Genomic DNA, 15,610 nt, shown 5'->3' on the forward strand with positions numbered 1-15,610 from the left:
GCACTGATCTCAGGGTCCTGTAAAGTCAATACCAAATCATCAGCAAAGACTTTTAACTTATATTGTTTAGTTCCCACTACTATGCCTTTAACTTCCTCATCATTCCTTATCCTATTCAGCAGCACCTCTAGGACAGAAATAGAAAGTGGGGGGGGGGATGGGCACCCTTGCCTGGTTCCCTTCTCAATCCTAATTTCTTCTGAGACCACATTGTTAATTATAATTTTTGCTTTCTGCTCCAAGTAAATTGCATTAATACCATTAAAAAATTTTTTGACCGATCCCCATATTACACAAGTTCTGTTTCATAAAACTCCAAGAAACATTATCAAAGGCTTTCTCTGCATCAATAAACATAAACATTGCTTTAGGATTCTTTTTTGCCTCTAATCTTTCCAGCACATTCCTAATATTATCTTTCATATGCCTCTCAGATAAAAAATCTGACTGATCTTTATGTATGTGCTTATTCAAAATCTTCTTCAATCTTGTAGCCAAAATATTTGCAAATATTTTATAATCCACATTCAACAAGGAAATTGGTCGCTGATTCCTTACTTGAGCTCTATCTGTATCTGGTTTGGGTATCAGAGTGATGAATGCCTCTTTCCAGGACTCGGGTGCTTTGCCCCCTTTAATATTTTGTTACAACATCCATCAATGGTTGTATCAGCCAATCCTTAAATATTTTATAATACTTGGAAGTTAAAGCATCAGGTCCCAGTGCTTTGCCTATTTTCATTTGGGCAATAGGAGTATAGCATCTAGATCAAGGGAAGTAATAGTGCCACTGTATTCTGCTCTGGTCAGACCTCACCTGGAGTACTGTGTCCAGTTCTGGGCACCACAGTTCAAGAAGGACACTGACAAACTGGAACGTGTCCAGAGGAGGGCAACCAAAATGGTCAAAGGCCTGGAAACGATGCCTTATGAGGAACGGCTAAAGGAGCTGGGCATGTTTAGCCTGGAGAAGAGGAGGTTAAGGGGTGATATGATAGCCATGTTCAAATATATAAAAGGATGTCACATAGAGGAGGGAGAAAGGTTGTTTTCTGCTGCTCCAGAGAAGCGGACACGGAGCAATGGATCCAAACTACAAGAAAGAAGATTCCACCTAAACATTAGGAAGAACTTCCTGACAGTAAGAGCTGTTCGACAGTGGAATTTGCTGCCAAGGAGTGTGGTGGAGTCTCCTACTTTGGAGGTCTTTAAGCAGAGGCTTGACAACCATATGTCAGGAGTGCTCTGATGGTGTTTCCTGCTTGGCAGGGGGTTGGACTCGATGGCCCTTGTGGTCTCTTCCAACTCTATGATTCTAATTGCCCCTTCAACTTCTTGTCTTGTAACCAGTTCATTTAGTAGGCTTGTTTTGTCTGCTGGAATTTTCTGCAATCCATTTTTGTCCAAAAACTGTTCCATTTTATCCATTTTTCCTTTTTGTAAAGCTGCTTATAGTACTTTTGAAAACATTTTCTAATCTCTGTTGGGTTCTCAATATTCTTACCATCTTCCATAATATTCATTATTGTACTCTCTTTCTGTCCCCAAGCCAATAATTTTCTGCATTTATTTGCCGATGCAAAAGTCTTTTGTTTCATCAATATAATTTTCCATTCAATTTCTTGGTTTACTATTTGTGAAGACTAAGATTGTAATGGTTTAATTTCCTTTTGAATCTGTTGATTTTTTGGGTTACATCTTAGCTTTTTCTCTTTCTCCTTTGAGACAGAACTTTTTCCTTTTGCTCATTCAGATAGAATTCTGTTGAATCAAAATACCTGGCATTACCACTTTACTTGCACCCCTTGCTTCAATTCCAGGATTCAGGTTCAATTCAAAATAGTCCTTTAGGGTCTTTTGAGCTTTATTTACGATCAATTCATTTCTCAGTAAAACATCATTCATCTGCCATCTAAAAGTACCCTGTAGAGACAATTTTAACTCTGTCAACACAGCACTACGATCAGAACAAGTCCTTGGGCAAATCTCTGATTTAGTGACTCTTGAGGTCAGGTCTTTAGTTAGCTGTCAGGGAATTGGAGGCTGCGAAAGAGCTGATGGGGAAGCAGAGAGGCAAGAGTATCTGGTGGCGTGGGAAGGGGCCCCTAGTTCAGAGAATACCTGGGTCCCGAAGAGTTGTATCACTGATGAGGGTCTAGTGGAGGAGTTCCACAATTTCTTCCCCGACAAACCCAAACCCCGGGGTAGATTTTTCCAACAGGTGTTCGGGCCGACGGACGATGAAGAGGATTTCGAGGGATTCCCACCATCTGACGAAGAGGAAGAAGAAGAGGAAAGTGTCTATTGGGGAACACGAGGAACTGTGGGTTTGAGGGAGGACTGGAGGACGGTTTTTGAAGATATGGATGAGGAGGAAGGTAGTTTTCCAGGCTTCACCCCCGCCACTCCGGAGAAGGATAAATTGGGGATGGTCGATTCTCCTGAGGGGGAGGGGGCCTTTGAGGAGGGGTGGATGTCAGGGAATTGGAGGCTGCGAAAGAGCTGAGGGGGAAGCAGAGAGGCAAGTACAGAGAGCCCAAGCCGGTAATTAGCAGTTTCTCTTCCACTTCAGAGGAGGAAGCTGGGAGGGGGGAGCCAGTACTGGGAACCAGCCACTCACAGAGCAGAGGAAGCAAGAGGCGTGGACTCAGGAAATGGGCTTGCTGGGGGAGGCGTAAAAAAAGTCAGACGATTCATCTGACTCCGAGAGATGAAGTGTGCTTTTGAACTCTTGTAACTGCTTTGAAGCTTAGCAATAAATCTCTTGTACAGCATTATCTCAGCTAGCTTGTCAGCACAACCCCTACATTAGCCATATATAATCCAAACGTAAAAGGTACACACAATACAGTCCTTTTGATGTTGGAAGAATTGACCGCTAATGCCTCACAGTCTCGCAGCTTCGTATAATCACAGGAAGCTTTTTCTCAGAAGTGTCGCAGCTCCAACCCCCTCATTCTCAGAGCTCAAAAGCAGAACTTTCCAGGGAGGGGGGAGCCCACTTTTGACACCTGCCAGATTCCATGTCCTCAAAATGCTCGATTTGAGGTTTTCCCGGGGGGTCTGCTGCGCTGGAGCAGTTTCCCCTGCCTTTGATATACCGAGGTCTCCTCCGATAAAGAGATCTCCAACTGTGATGGCGAGCGATCAAGCAGAAGCCCTTCATGAAGCAAAGCTTTCTGCCGGCTGCTTTGAGGCAAATGTGCATCCCAGAAACACACACTGTGATTCGTGGTGTATTGCCATATCCATTGTTTTCCAAAGGTTATCACAATGTAGTCTAGAAACTGGTATAGGATGAGATCAATATATGCCCAGCCCTAATCCTCACTCACCACCAGAAATACAGATTCACCCTCTCCCCCTCACTATCAAAAGGCACCTTACATCTAAAATTATACTCATTATTGTGGGATATTACCTTCATTATTTCATTACTATACAGTTTTACATATAAACACCAGAACAAATACATGACATGCTTTGAAGATGGATTTTCTGCTGAGTTCATTGCTGTGAAGAAGAGTAAACTCTGAAAGGAACCCGTTCCTCACTCCATACATTTTAATGGGTTCTCCACTCTGAGAAGAAGAAGAAGAGTTTGGATTTGATATCCCGCTTTATCACTACCCGAAGGAGTCTCAAAGTGGCTAACATTCTCCTTTCCCTTCCTCTGTGAGATGAGTGGTGCTGAGACAATTCAAAGAAGTGTGACTGGCCCAAGGTCACCCAGCAGCTGCATGTGGAGGAGCGGAGACGCAAACACGGTTCCCCAGATTACGAACCACTCTTAACCACTACACCACACTGGCTCTTAGATGTTCCTTAAACACTCCATTATAACTAAAGCACTTTCTGCAATCTTTCCCTTTAAACAGCTTCTCCTCTTTTGAGGGTTGATGGGTTTGTAGGGTGTCAACTGTTAAAGTTCTTCCTGTCCATGAGTCTGTAGATGTAGGATTCCACTAGGACTGAGCCTCAAAATACTTTCCTGATATTTATATGGTTTGTCTTTTGTGTGAGTTTGTTGACATAAATCAAGGCTTCCACTCTGACTGAAGCTCCTTCCACAGGCCATACATTTAAACAGTTTCTGCCCTGTGTGTCTGCTGGTGTCTTCTAAGGTGTCCATTCTGACTGAAGCTCTTTCCACACTCCATACATTTAAATCGTTTCTTACCGATGTGAGTCTGTTGATGTACTCTCAGGTTTCCACTATAACTGAAGCTCTTTCCACACTCCATACATTTAAAAGGTTTCTCTCCTGTGTGAGTCCGTTGATGTTGTCTAAGGTATGCACTCTGACTGAAGTTCTTTCCACAATCGACACATTTATATGGTTTCTGCCCTGTATGAGTCCGTTGATGTTGTCTAAGGTGTCCACTCTGACTGAAGTTCTTTCCACACTCCATACACTGAAATGGTTTCATCCCTGTGTGAGTTCGTTGATGTGTTCTAAGGCTTCCACTATCACTAAAACTCTTTCCACACTCCATACATTTATATGGTATCTCCCCTGTGTGAGTCCGTTGATGTTGTCTAAGGCCTGCATCGTAACTAAAGCTCTTTCCACACTCCATACATTTAAATGGTTTCTCTCCTGTGTGAGTCCGTTGATGTTGTCTAAGGCCTGCATCGTAACTAAAGCTCTTTCCACACTCCATACATTTAAATGAATACATTTAAATTTAAATGAAGAACGGCTAAGGGAGCTGGGCATGTTTAGCCTGGAGAAGAGGAGGTTAAGGGGTGATATGATAGCCATGTTCAAATATATAAAAGGATGTCACATAGAAAGGTTGAAGGGAGAAAGCTTGTTTTCTGCTGCTCCAGAGAAGCGGACACGGAGCAATGGATCCAAACTACAAGAAAGAAGATTCCACCTAAACATTAGGAAGAACTTCCTGACAGTAAGAGCTGTTCAACAGTGGAATTTGCTGCCAAGGAGTGTGGTGGAGTCTCCTTCTTTGGAGGTCTTTAAGCAGAGGCTTGCCAACCATATGTCAGGAGTGCTCTGATGGTGTTTCCTGCTTGGCAGGGGGTTGGACTCGATGTCCCTTGTGGTCTCTTCCAACTCTATGATTCTATGATTCTATGAAATGGTTTCTCTCCTGTGTGAGTCCGTTGATGTTGTCTAAGGTGTCCACTCTGACTGAAGTTCTTTCCACACTCCATACATTTAAATGGTTTCTCTCCTGTGTGAGTCCGTTGATGTTGTCTAAGGCCTGCATCGTAACTAAAGCTCTTTCCACACTCCATGCATTTAAATGGTTTCTCCCCTGTGTGAGTCCGTTGATGTGATTTAACCTCTCCACTCTGACTGAAGCTCTTTCCACACTCCATACATGTATATGGTTTCTCCCCTGTATGAGTCCGTTGATGCATTCTAAGGTTTCCAATCTGAATGAAGCTCTTTCCACACTCCATACATCTAAATGGTTTCTCACCTGTGTGAGTTTGATGGTGTAAAGTTAGGTGCGCATTTTGACTAAAGCTCTTTCCACACTCCATGCATTTAAATGGTTTCTCCCCAGTGTGAGTCCGTTGATGTTGTCTAAGGTTTGAACTGAAACTGAAGCTCTTTCCACACTCCATACATTTAAATGGTTTCTCTCCTGTGTGAAAATGTTGATGTTTTCTAAGGGTTCCATTATCACTAAAGCTCTTTCCACAAGCCATGCATTTAAACGGTTTCTCCCCTGTATGTGTACGTTGATGTATTCTAAGGTTTCCATTCTGACTGAAGCTCTTTCCACACTCCATACATTTAAATGGTTTCTCCCCTGTGTGAATCCGTTGATGTAGTCTAAGGCTTCCATTGTTACTAAAGCTCTTTCCACATTCAATACATTTAAATGGTTTCTCCCCTGTGTGAGTCCGTTGATGTAGTCTAAGTCTTCCACTATGACTAAAGCTCTTTCCACACTCGATACATTGATATGGTTTCTCCCCTGTGTGAGTCCGTTGATGATTTCTAAGGTCTCCATTCTGACTGAAGCTCTTTCCACACTCCATACATTTAAATGGTTTCTCCCTTCTCCCCTGTGTGAGTCCTTTGGTGTAATTTAAGGTTTCCACTCCGACTGAAGCTCTTCCCACACTCCCTGCATTGGAATCCTTTCTTACCCATGGCAGTCCGCTGATGTATTCTAGGTTTTTCACTATCAGTGAAACTCTTTCCACACTTCAAATCTTTAAAAGGTTTCTCTCCTGTGAGTTTGTTGATGTGAGCTATGTGTGCTCATTCAGTGAAGCATATTCCACATTTCTCACATTTCAATGTCTATTCCCGTCCCCCGGAATTCTGACATTCTTCAGAGTGGGCAGAGAGGAAGTCCTTTTTGGATTCCAAGGAAGAGAACAAAGGGAAAGAACAAATCAAACACCATTTGCCCCTTCTCTTATTTCACACATCTCCTACATTCCCCCGCTTCCTACCCATGTTCCCAATTTTTATGAAATAATAATAATAATAATAATAATTTATTATTTATACCCTGCCCATCTGGCTGGGCTTCCCCAGCCACTCTGGGCAGCTTCCAGAAAAACATTAAAATACTGTAATACATCAAACATTAAAAGCTTCCCTAAAAAGGGCTGCCTTCAGATGTCTTCTAAAAGTCTGGTAGTTGTTTATCACTTTGACATCTGGTGGGAGGGCGTTCTACAGGGAGGGTGCCACTACCGAGAAGGCCCTCTGCCTGGTTCCCTGTAACTTTGCTTCTCGCAGTGAGGGAACCGCCAGAAGGCCCTCAGAGCTGGACCTCAGTGTCCAGGCAGAACAATGAGGGGTGGAGACGCTCCTTCAGGTATACTGGACCGAGGACGTTTAGGGCTTTAAAGGTCAGCACAAACACTTTGAATTGTGCTCGGAAACGTACTGGCAGCCAATGTAGGTCTTTCAAGACCGGTGTTATGTGGTCTCGGTGGCCGCTCCCAGTCCCCAGTCTAGCTGCTGCATTGTGGATTAGTTTTAGTTTCTGGGTCACCTTCAAAGGTAGCCCCACGTATAGCGCATTGCAGTCCAAGTGGGAGATAACCAGAGCATGCACCACTCTGGCAAGGCAGTCCACAGGCAGATAGGCTCTCAGCCTGCGTACCAGATAGAGCTGGTAGACAGCTGTCCTGGACACAGAATTGACCTGCGCCTCCATGGACAGCTGTGAGTCCAAAATGACTCCCAGGCTGCGCTCCTGGTCCTTCAGGGGCACAGTTACCCCATTCAGGACCAGGAAATCCTCCACACCTGCCCGCCTCCTGTCCCCCAAAAGCAGTACTTCTATCTTGTCAGGATTCAACCTCAATCTGTTAGCCACCATCCATCCTCCAACCGCCTCCAGACACTCACACAGGACCTTCACTGGTTCTGATTTGAAAGAGACGTAGAGCTGGGTATCATCCACATATGGATGAACACCCAGCCCAAACCCCCTGATGATCTCTCCCAGCGACTTCATGTAGATGTTGAAAAGCATGGGGGAGAGTACAGAATCCTGAGGCACCCCACAAGTGAGAGCCCAGTGGTCTGAACACTCATCCCCCAACACCATTTTCTGGACACGGCCCAGGAGGAAGGAGCGGAACCACTGTATGACAGTGCCCCCAGCTCCCAGCCCCTCAAGACGGTCCAGAAGGATGTTATGCTCAATGGTATCAAAGGCCGCTGACAGATCCAGCAGAACTAGGAAACCTTTGTCCCTAGCCCATCAGAGATCATCAACCAATGCGACCAAGGCAGTTTCAGTCCCATGATGAGGCCTGAATCCCGACTGGAAGGGATCCAAATGGTCCGCTTCTTCCAGGCGTGCCTGGAGTTGTTCAGCAACTACTCGCTCAATCACCTTGCCCAAGAATGGAAGATTTGAGACTCAGCGATAGTTGGGCATCGTGGCCGCATCTAAAAATGGTTTTTTAAGAAGCGGTTTAAGAACTGCTTCTTTCAGCGGGTCTGGAAAGGCTCCCTCATGGAGGGAAGCATTCACCACGCCACCAAGCCCATCGCCCAGCCCTTCCTGGCTAGCTTTTATAAGCCAGGATGGGCAAGGATCCAGGAGACAAGTGGTTGGTTTCACTCGTCCAAGCAGTCTGTCCACATCCTTGGGGGTAACAGGTTGGAATTGATCCCACACAACTTGACTAGACAGACTCTAGCACTCTCCCGCCCTGGCCCTGATGCCACGGTGGAGTCTACCTGAGCGACTTGAGCGACCTGAGTGAATCTGAGCGACTTTATCTGAAAAAAAACTTTGCAAAATCATTGCAGGAGATCATGTGGGCCGCACTGAGCCCTGATGGAGCAGGTGGTTCTGCTAAATTGCGAACCGCCTGAAAAAGTCTCCTGCTGCTGTTTTCTGCAGATGCAATAGAGGCGGTGAAGAAAGTAGTTTTCGCCGTCACTACCGCAACTTGGTAGGCTCAACATTCGGCTCTAACCCATGTCCGGTGAGCTTCAGAATGGGTCATCCGCCACCGGTGCTCTAGCCAAATCGGTCCCACCTCCCTGCAGAGGGGAAGGGTCGCGGAGAAGTCCAGTTGCACCAGGAAGTGATCTGATCATGGCACTTCTTTTTTATTGCTTTTACTTAGTGTCAGATCACAAACATCCATAGAGGTAAGCACCAGGTCCAAGGCATGTCCGCGGCTATGGGTTGGGCCAGACCTATTCAAGGACAGCCCCATGGAGGCCATGCTTTCCACAAAGTCCCGAGCGGCCCCTTGTAAGGTCATGTTGGCATGGATGTTAAAATCCCCTAGGACAACCAAACTAGGTGTCTCCAGGAAAACATCCACCATGACCTGAAGCAGCTCGGGCAGGGAATCCTTGGTGAAGCAGGGGAGGGGGGGTCGGTACACCAAAAGGAATCCTGTACTGCCCCTATTGCCCAACTTCCAGAACATGCACTCAGAAAACTGGGTCTTCCCAATAGGACGCCTGGTGCAAACTAATGACTTCCTAAAAATCACTGCAACCCCCCTCTCCCCGCCCACATGACCTGGGTTGCTGTGCGTAAGAGAAACCTGGTGGGCAAGCAGCGGCAAGGACAGGCCCATCTGCTTCACCCAACCAAGCCTCTGTTACACATGCCAGGTCAAGCCCTCCATCCACGATCAAGTCATGGATCACAATGGTTTTATGGATCATTGACCTGGCATTGCACAGCAGCACCTTCAGGTTGTGTGGGTATCCCTTTGCTGATTCCAGTATCCCGTCTGGTCAAGACCAGACCTGGAGGCAGGGATAGTCCTGAGACAACGACTAAGCCCGCTTCCTCGGTAATGACGTGGTCTGGTCTTAGCGTAGCTCCTCCTCCTACCCGTGATCACTGAGGTTGGTTGTCCCAGTACCTCCCCCCCCCCCGTGGAACCTGCCCCAGCCATTTTGTTTGTTGGGATCCACTCCCAGGCAGCCCTGACCCCTCCCCTCAAAATCAAATTAAAACCTATACAAAAAACAAACTAACAAAACAATAAAACAAACAAAAAAAGAGAATGTTACAAACACACCATAATTAAATTAAACAAATTCCGGCACCCAACTAAACACCCACCCCACTCCTCTTACGCACAGCAAATGAAAAAGCAATGTCATCAAATGATAGTAATGCAGCAGCAACCTTTCATAATCCTCAATCATCGTTAATAGCGCAGCATGATCTTGGAATACAGCCTTTTCAAATCAATTGTTTCCTCACAGGAAAGGCAGCTGCTCTCTGTTCATGCAGGCCCTCTCTTTCTCTGGTCCATCGTTCCTTTGGACATTCCCCATCCTCTGCATCATAAAGACACTGAGGTCCAGCTCCGAGGGCCTTCTGGCGGTTCCCTCATTGTGAGAAATGAGGTTACAGGGAACCAGACAGAGGGCCTTCTCAGTAGTGGCGCCCACCCTGTGGAACACCCTCCTTTCAGATGTGAAGGAAATAAGCAGCTATTGTTGGAGTTGGAACTTAAGAGGTTAAGTTGTTCCCATGATGCCTCACCATTCTGACGTCAATTTTAGAAGCTGGGGAGGAGCTTTGGGCAAAGTTTGCCAGTCCCACTATGTGAGCTGTGGGGAACAGACGCAGTGCTGTGATGGCTGCAACTAGTCCAGGAGAATCCTGGGGAATATCGGAATAAAAGCTGTAGATAGACAAACCTGGACTCTGTGTGAGTTTGTCTGGAAGCCAAACTACGTGACAGTTTACACCGCTGTGCGAAACTCTGCTCAGCCGTGACGGAGAGCTCGGAGCAGAGCATGCGGCAGAAGAAGCGTGCCGGGCAGGGGAAGAGCTAATTGAGGTTCGTAAATCAATTAGCGGGAGTCACGGCTGATAACAATAGCCATAGGTTATGGATGTCCTTAATTACCGCTTGTAAACCTGTCACGGAAGAGTCTGCCGGGAGCTGTAAAATCTGCGGTGTCGAGCAGAGACGGCAAGAGGCGGAGGCAGAAGCAAAAAGGCAAGCTGACGACGATGCTGATGCCAGCTTGGAGTTCTGCTTAAAATTGTGAGAAGCAGGAGAGCTGATCTGCAAAACCGGGAACTGAGCAGCGGCTGGTTGTTTACGTGAGTACGCTGGGCCCCGGGGGAAGATGGCAGATGGCCAGGAGGTGTTTCAAGCTACGTTTAAACAGCTTGAGGAACGGGAAGACAATGGCAGACAGCCAGGTCTTGGAGGACATTGCGTTTGAGCAGCTCACTCTAAGAAGTTGAGCAAGGGCTGTCTGGGGATGTTCTGCTGTGTTTGCTGTGAAGCTTCAGCAGGAGGCCAGAGCCCTGGGGGAGGAATACGAAAGCCTAGAGATGGCTGGAGCCCCTGTTCCTGATGATCTAGCCTCAAGGAGTGCTAGTGAGCAAGTCGGGGGGGCGGAAAGTTCCAAAGGCAAGTTTGAAAAGTTTTCCACTGAACCTGCTGGACTGAAGCGGCAGTTCAGAGGGGGCGGATCTGGCTAGGAGTGCTTTTCCGGAAGAAGGAGGGCCAGGCCAGCTGTAAAAGGCCCCAGGCAGTGTTTTTCCACTGGAGTTCGTCGTTGCTACGTGTGCAAAGCACCGGGACATCTGCGGCGAGATTGCCCCCACCGGAGCAGAGAGGCAAGACAGGATGTTGTCAAGGTCAACTCCCATGGGAACCAGTCGGGTTACCATGGCAACCGGTCTGGAAAAACATCCAGGCGTGAGACTGAGGCTGGTGGACGTGCCAGGTGCCAGGAAGGGACTTATCAGATAACGGCTGCAGAGTTGTCTGGGAACTCTGGGATAAGTCCAGTCTTCGGAGCAACGGAAGAAGTTGCGGTTTCAGAGGCTGCCAAGGACAGAGGGGGCAGTGGGACATTTATTGGCATGGCAACTGTGAAGAACAACTCCAGCCAGGACATGGTGATGCGCTGGGTTTTGGATGCTACTGTCAGGCGTCACCAGGCGGAGCTAAAGGTCTACGTTGTGCCGGGACTGAATTGTTGTCTGTTATCTGTATCAGCTCTAATGAAGCAGGGATACAATGCTCGTTTTGAAAATGACACCTGTTCCATTTTCAGAGGAGGGAGACAACGGGTCAACGTGCAGAGGGAGAACAATGTCTTTGTTCTGGGGACACCTCTGGAGGGTGGTGGGAATGCTGGAAAAGCACAGGTGCAATGTGCTAAGGTTCCCAGTCATGTGCAAAAGTTGCACAGGTGCACAAAAGGGTGTAAAATCACACAAGGTGGGAGGTCCCAAGGGTGCAGGGCATGCAAAGGTGCAAAGGTACTTGGTTTTCCCGGGTTTGGGAGGGTAACCAAAGAGCCCTTTGAGCTTGTTCACACAGATCTGTCAGGATCCAAGAGGTCTGAGAGTCTGGGTGGGGCCAGGTATGTGCTGTCGCTGACAGGTAACCACAGCCAGGTTGGCTGGAGTTTCTCTCTCAAATCACAGGGGGAGGTGACGCAACTGATCCAGGATTGGGTTGCGGGGGTGGAACGAAGGTTCTCCACCAGGGTGCAAGAGTTCAGGAGCGACCGAGGGTCACAGTTTACTGGGTCTGCTCTGGAGAAGTTTTTCAAGGAAAAGGGAATACGTCACCAGGTGACGGGTGCAAAGTCTCCTCAAGAGGAGGAGAGGGAGGCAGAGGCTGATCCCGGTGACGGGGACCAGGTCCAGAATCAGGGTTCAGATCCCGGTGATGGGGACCAGGTCCAGGGTCAGGGGTCAGGGCAGGTTTGGGCATCTCCAAGGGTTGTGAAAGGAATGTCCAGGTGTGTGGCTTCATCTCCGGTAAGCGTAATGGAGAAAGCTCACGGACGGGTTGTCAAGTCAGAGGGGGAAAAGTCTGACGGAGAAGACACAACTGCTGGCCCAAGTGGGTCAGGGGGGTTTCAGGTCACGGGTGCGTGGAAAAGTGTCGCACAGTGTGATTCTGGGAGTGTTGAAGGGGTTCAACAGGTGCCTGGGAAAGATGCCGGGAAGAGGCTCAAGGCAAAAGGGAAAGGTGTTGAACTCAAAAAAAGGTCTTGTCAGAATGGTTCAGCAAGAGGGGGTGTTGGAGTTGGAACTTAAGAGGTTAAGTTGTTCCCATGATGCCTCACCATTCTGACGTCAATTTTAGAAGCTGGGGAGGAGCTTTGGGCAAAGTTTGCCAGTCCCACTATGTGAGCTGTGGGGAACAGACGCAGTGCTGTGATGGCTGCAACTAGTCCAGGAGAATCCTGGGGAATATCGGAATAAAAGCTGTAGATAGACAAACCTGGACTCTGTGTGAGTTTGTCTGGAAGCCAAACTACGTGACAGTTTACACCGCTGTGCGAAACTCTGCTCAGCCGTGACGGAGAGCTCGGAGCAGAGCATGTGGCAGAAGAAGTGTGCCGGGCAGGGAAGAGCTAATTGAGGTTCGTAAATCAATTAGCGGGAGTCACGGCTGATAACAATAGCCATAGCTATCTTATCTTTAAAAGACATCTGAAGGCAGCCCTGTTCAGGGAGGTTTTTAATATTTAACGCTGTACTGTTTTAAACATTTGATTGGGAGCTGCCCAGAGTGGCTGGGGAAACTCAGCCAGATGGGCGGGGTATAAATAATAAATTATTATGATTATATTATTATAATCCTCCATCCAGCCCTGTTTCCACCTCTAGATCTTCATGAGTCACCTTCACAGTCCCAATGGCCTCAAGAGGTCCAAGTGGACCATTTTGGGAGACCCAGGTCTACATCCTTTCCAGGGACTGTGGTCTGGATCAGTCAGAGAACTAGTGGCAAGGCTTGGTGCTTGGCGCCAGCTGAATGGGTGCTCAGGGAAGCTCCTGTTCTGGGAGATGAAGCTCTGTCTACATGCCTCACATTGCATGGAGAGAGCAGGAGAAGCAGAAGGAAAGCAGCTGGCGCATGGGAATCCCAGACGGAAACACCCACCCCCATTGCTCCTTATAATAATGATGTGCTGCCTGATCTCGTGCCTGTCTTCTGACTATCCTAAAATGACACTGAAAAAGCTAGATATTCAAGGCAAATGGAAAACTGTACTTAGTGAAAACTTCAACCTTGAATATGTAGTGTTGATTTATTGATGGCCTGAAGTTGTGTTATTACTAGAGACATGAATTTATTCCTGTTCTGTCTCAAATATCATAATTATATTATGTCATGGGGTGTTGGGGAGCAGTAGGTCCTTTGCTGGGGGACATGTCATGCACCTTATGGGGTAATTTATCCACCATTGGTCCCCACTCTGCACTCAGCTCTCACCTGTGGCTTCCAGAAGCTGTCAGGGGCCATGATCCCAGGAATGGCTTCAACTGGCCGGCAAAACCAGGTGAGGATTGTTGATGGGTCTCAAATCCTTGGGGGGTTGGGGAATTCTGCTGCCGGTGATGGCAGGCCCTGGTGGATAGAGAGGATGAGAAGAACAGTGAATCCCACAGTCTAGAAGGCAGATTCTGCCCATCCTGCAGAGGAAAGTGAAGGGCCGATGGGATCGTCAACCGGGGAAGTAAGCCCATCAAGAAGGAAAACTCTGGTCCTAAACCTTCACTGCCTCGTGAGTTATGTTCAGGAGAAGAAAAGGCTATGGAGGGAAACCCACACAAATCCAGAGTGGAGTCTCTAAGACGGTTGGATGGTGTCCTGCACACCTTCTTCATTCAACTCCTGCAGCCAAGCTGGTGCCTAACGTACTGCTCTGCTTTCCTTGGGACCATATCAGCCAGGCTGAGAAGGGGGTCTTGTTGTCTAGGCAGCCCAGGACCCCCAAACACCCTGTCCAGCCTGGCAGTACTGCTAACACAGCAGTTTCAGGCAGAGAGATGAGCTCAGACCTGTGTATCAAAGTCTCTCTGATGTGGAACAAGGAAAAGAAGAAGTGCTGTTTACATCATACGTCCCTGTAAAAGTATTTGAAAAGACAAAGTATCCAGTGGCCCCTTGAAAGCTATTACAGTGGTACCTCAGGTTACATACGCTTCAGGTTACATACGCTTCAGGTTATAGACTCTGCTAACCCAGAAATAGTACCTCGAGTTAAGAACTTTGCTTCAGGGTGAGAACAGAAATCGTGCTCCGGCGGCGCGGTGGCAGCGGGAGGCCCCATTAGTCAAAAGTGGTGCTTCAGGTTAAGTACAGTTTCAGGTTAAGAATGGACCTCCGGAATGAATTAAGTACTTAACCCGAGGTACCACTGTAGAAGTATTGTGGCTGAAGCTTTTGTGGGCTGCAGGACCAGGAAAGCTCCTGCCACCCTGATCCTTCCAATGGGGATTCAGACCTCATCATGGGACTTGAACTGCCCTGGCTGATTATCTCCAATGGGATAGATATTGAGAGGAAAGCTGTTTCCTGGTTCTGCTGGATCTCTCATTGGCTTTGGAGACCTTTGGCCATGGTGTCCTTCTGGACCATCTAGGGGAGCTGGGAGCGCTCCTTCCTCCTGGGCCGTGTCCAGAGAGTGGTGTTGGGGAATGAGTGTACAGCCCACTGGGTGCTCACTTATGGGGTGCCTCAGGGCTCCGTCCTCTCCCCCATGCTTTTTAATATCTATATGAAGCTGCTGGAAGAGATCATCAGGGGTTTTGGGCTGGGTGATCACCAGTATGTGGATCATACCCAGCTCTTCTTCTCATTTAAATTGTAACCAGTGAAGGCGTTGAATGCCCTGTGTTGGTGCCTGGAGGTGGTTTGAGGATGGATGGTGGCTAACAGATTGAATCCTGACAAGACAGAAGTACTGTTTTGGGGGAGGACAAGGGGCAGGCGAGTGTGGGGGACTCCCTGGTCCTGAATGGGGTAACTGTAGCCCTAAAGGGCCAGGGGCACAGCCTGGGGGTCATTTTGGACTCCCAGCTGTCCATGGAGGTGCAGGTCAGTTATGTGTCCAGGACAGCTGTCTACCAGCTCCATCTGGTACATAGGATGAGGCCCTCCTTTCCCACGGACTGCCTCGCCAGAGTGGTGCATGCTCTGGTTATCTCCTGCTTGGAGTACTGCCATGTGCTCTACATGGCACCTTTGAAGGTGACTTGAAAATGGCAGCTAATCCAGAATGTGGCAGCTGGACTATGTTACGGTAAAATCCGGGGGTGAGTCTACTCAGCCACCCAGCTCGTCGGACTAAGTCCGCAGGTCCTAGCGGAAGAAAATGAGCTCAGCCGGAGATAGGAGCAAG

At 47.9% G+C, this 15,610-nt stretch overlaps 3 protein-coding genes across 5 annotated transcripts in view; all 3 read right to left on the reverse strand.

The window, feature by feature from the left end:
• Positions 1-15,610, reverse strand: part of LOC308595633 (uncharacterized protein) — a 132,500-nt gene that overhangs the window by 88,661 nt on the left and 28,229 nt on the right. The window lies entirely within an intron of this gene.
• LOC308595616 (uncharacterized protein) overlaps positions 1-15,610 on the reverse strand; it is a 189,559-nt gene that overhangs the window by 79,083 nt on the left and 94,866 nt on the right. The window lies entirely within an intron of this gene.
• Positions 13,521-15,610, reverse strand: part of LOC308595664 (uncharacterized protein) — a 152,598-nt gene continuing 150,508 nt past the window's right edge. For both annotated transcript variants that reach the window (XR_014012096.1, XR_014012097.1), the window contains exon 2: positions 13,521-13,833. The gene's annotated coding sequence lies outside the window, so the exon portion shown is untranslated. The remainder of the gene's footprint in view (positions 13,834-15,610) is intronic.

This window comes from Podarcis bocagei, assembly GCF_964188305.1.
Source record: "Podarcis bocagei genome assembly, chromosome: 10".
NCBI classification, from domain to species: Eukaryota; Metazoa; Chordata; class Lepidosauria; order Squamata; family Lacertidae; genus Podarcis; species Podarcis bocagei.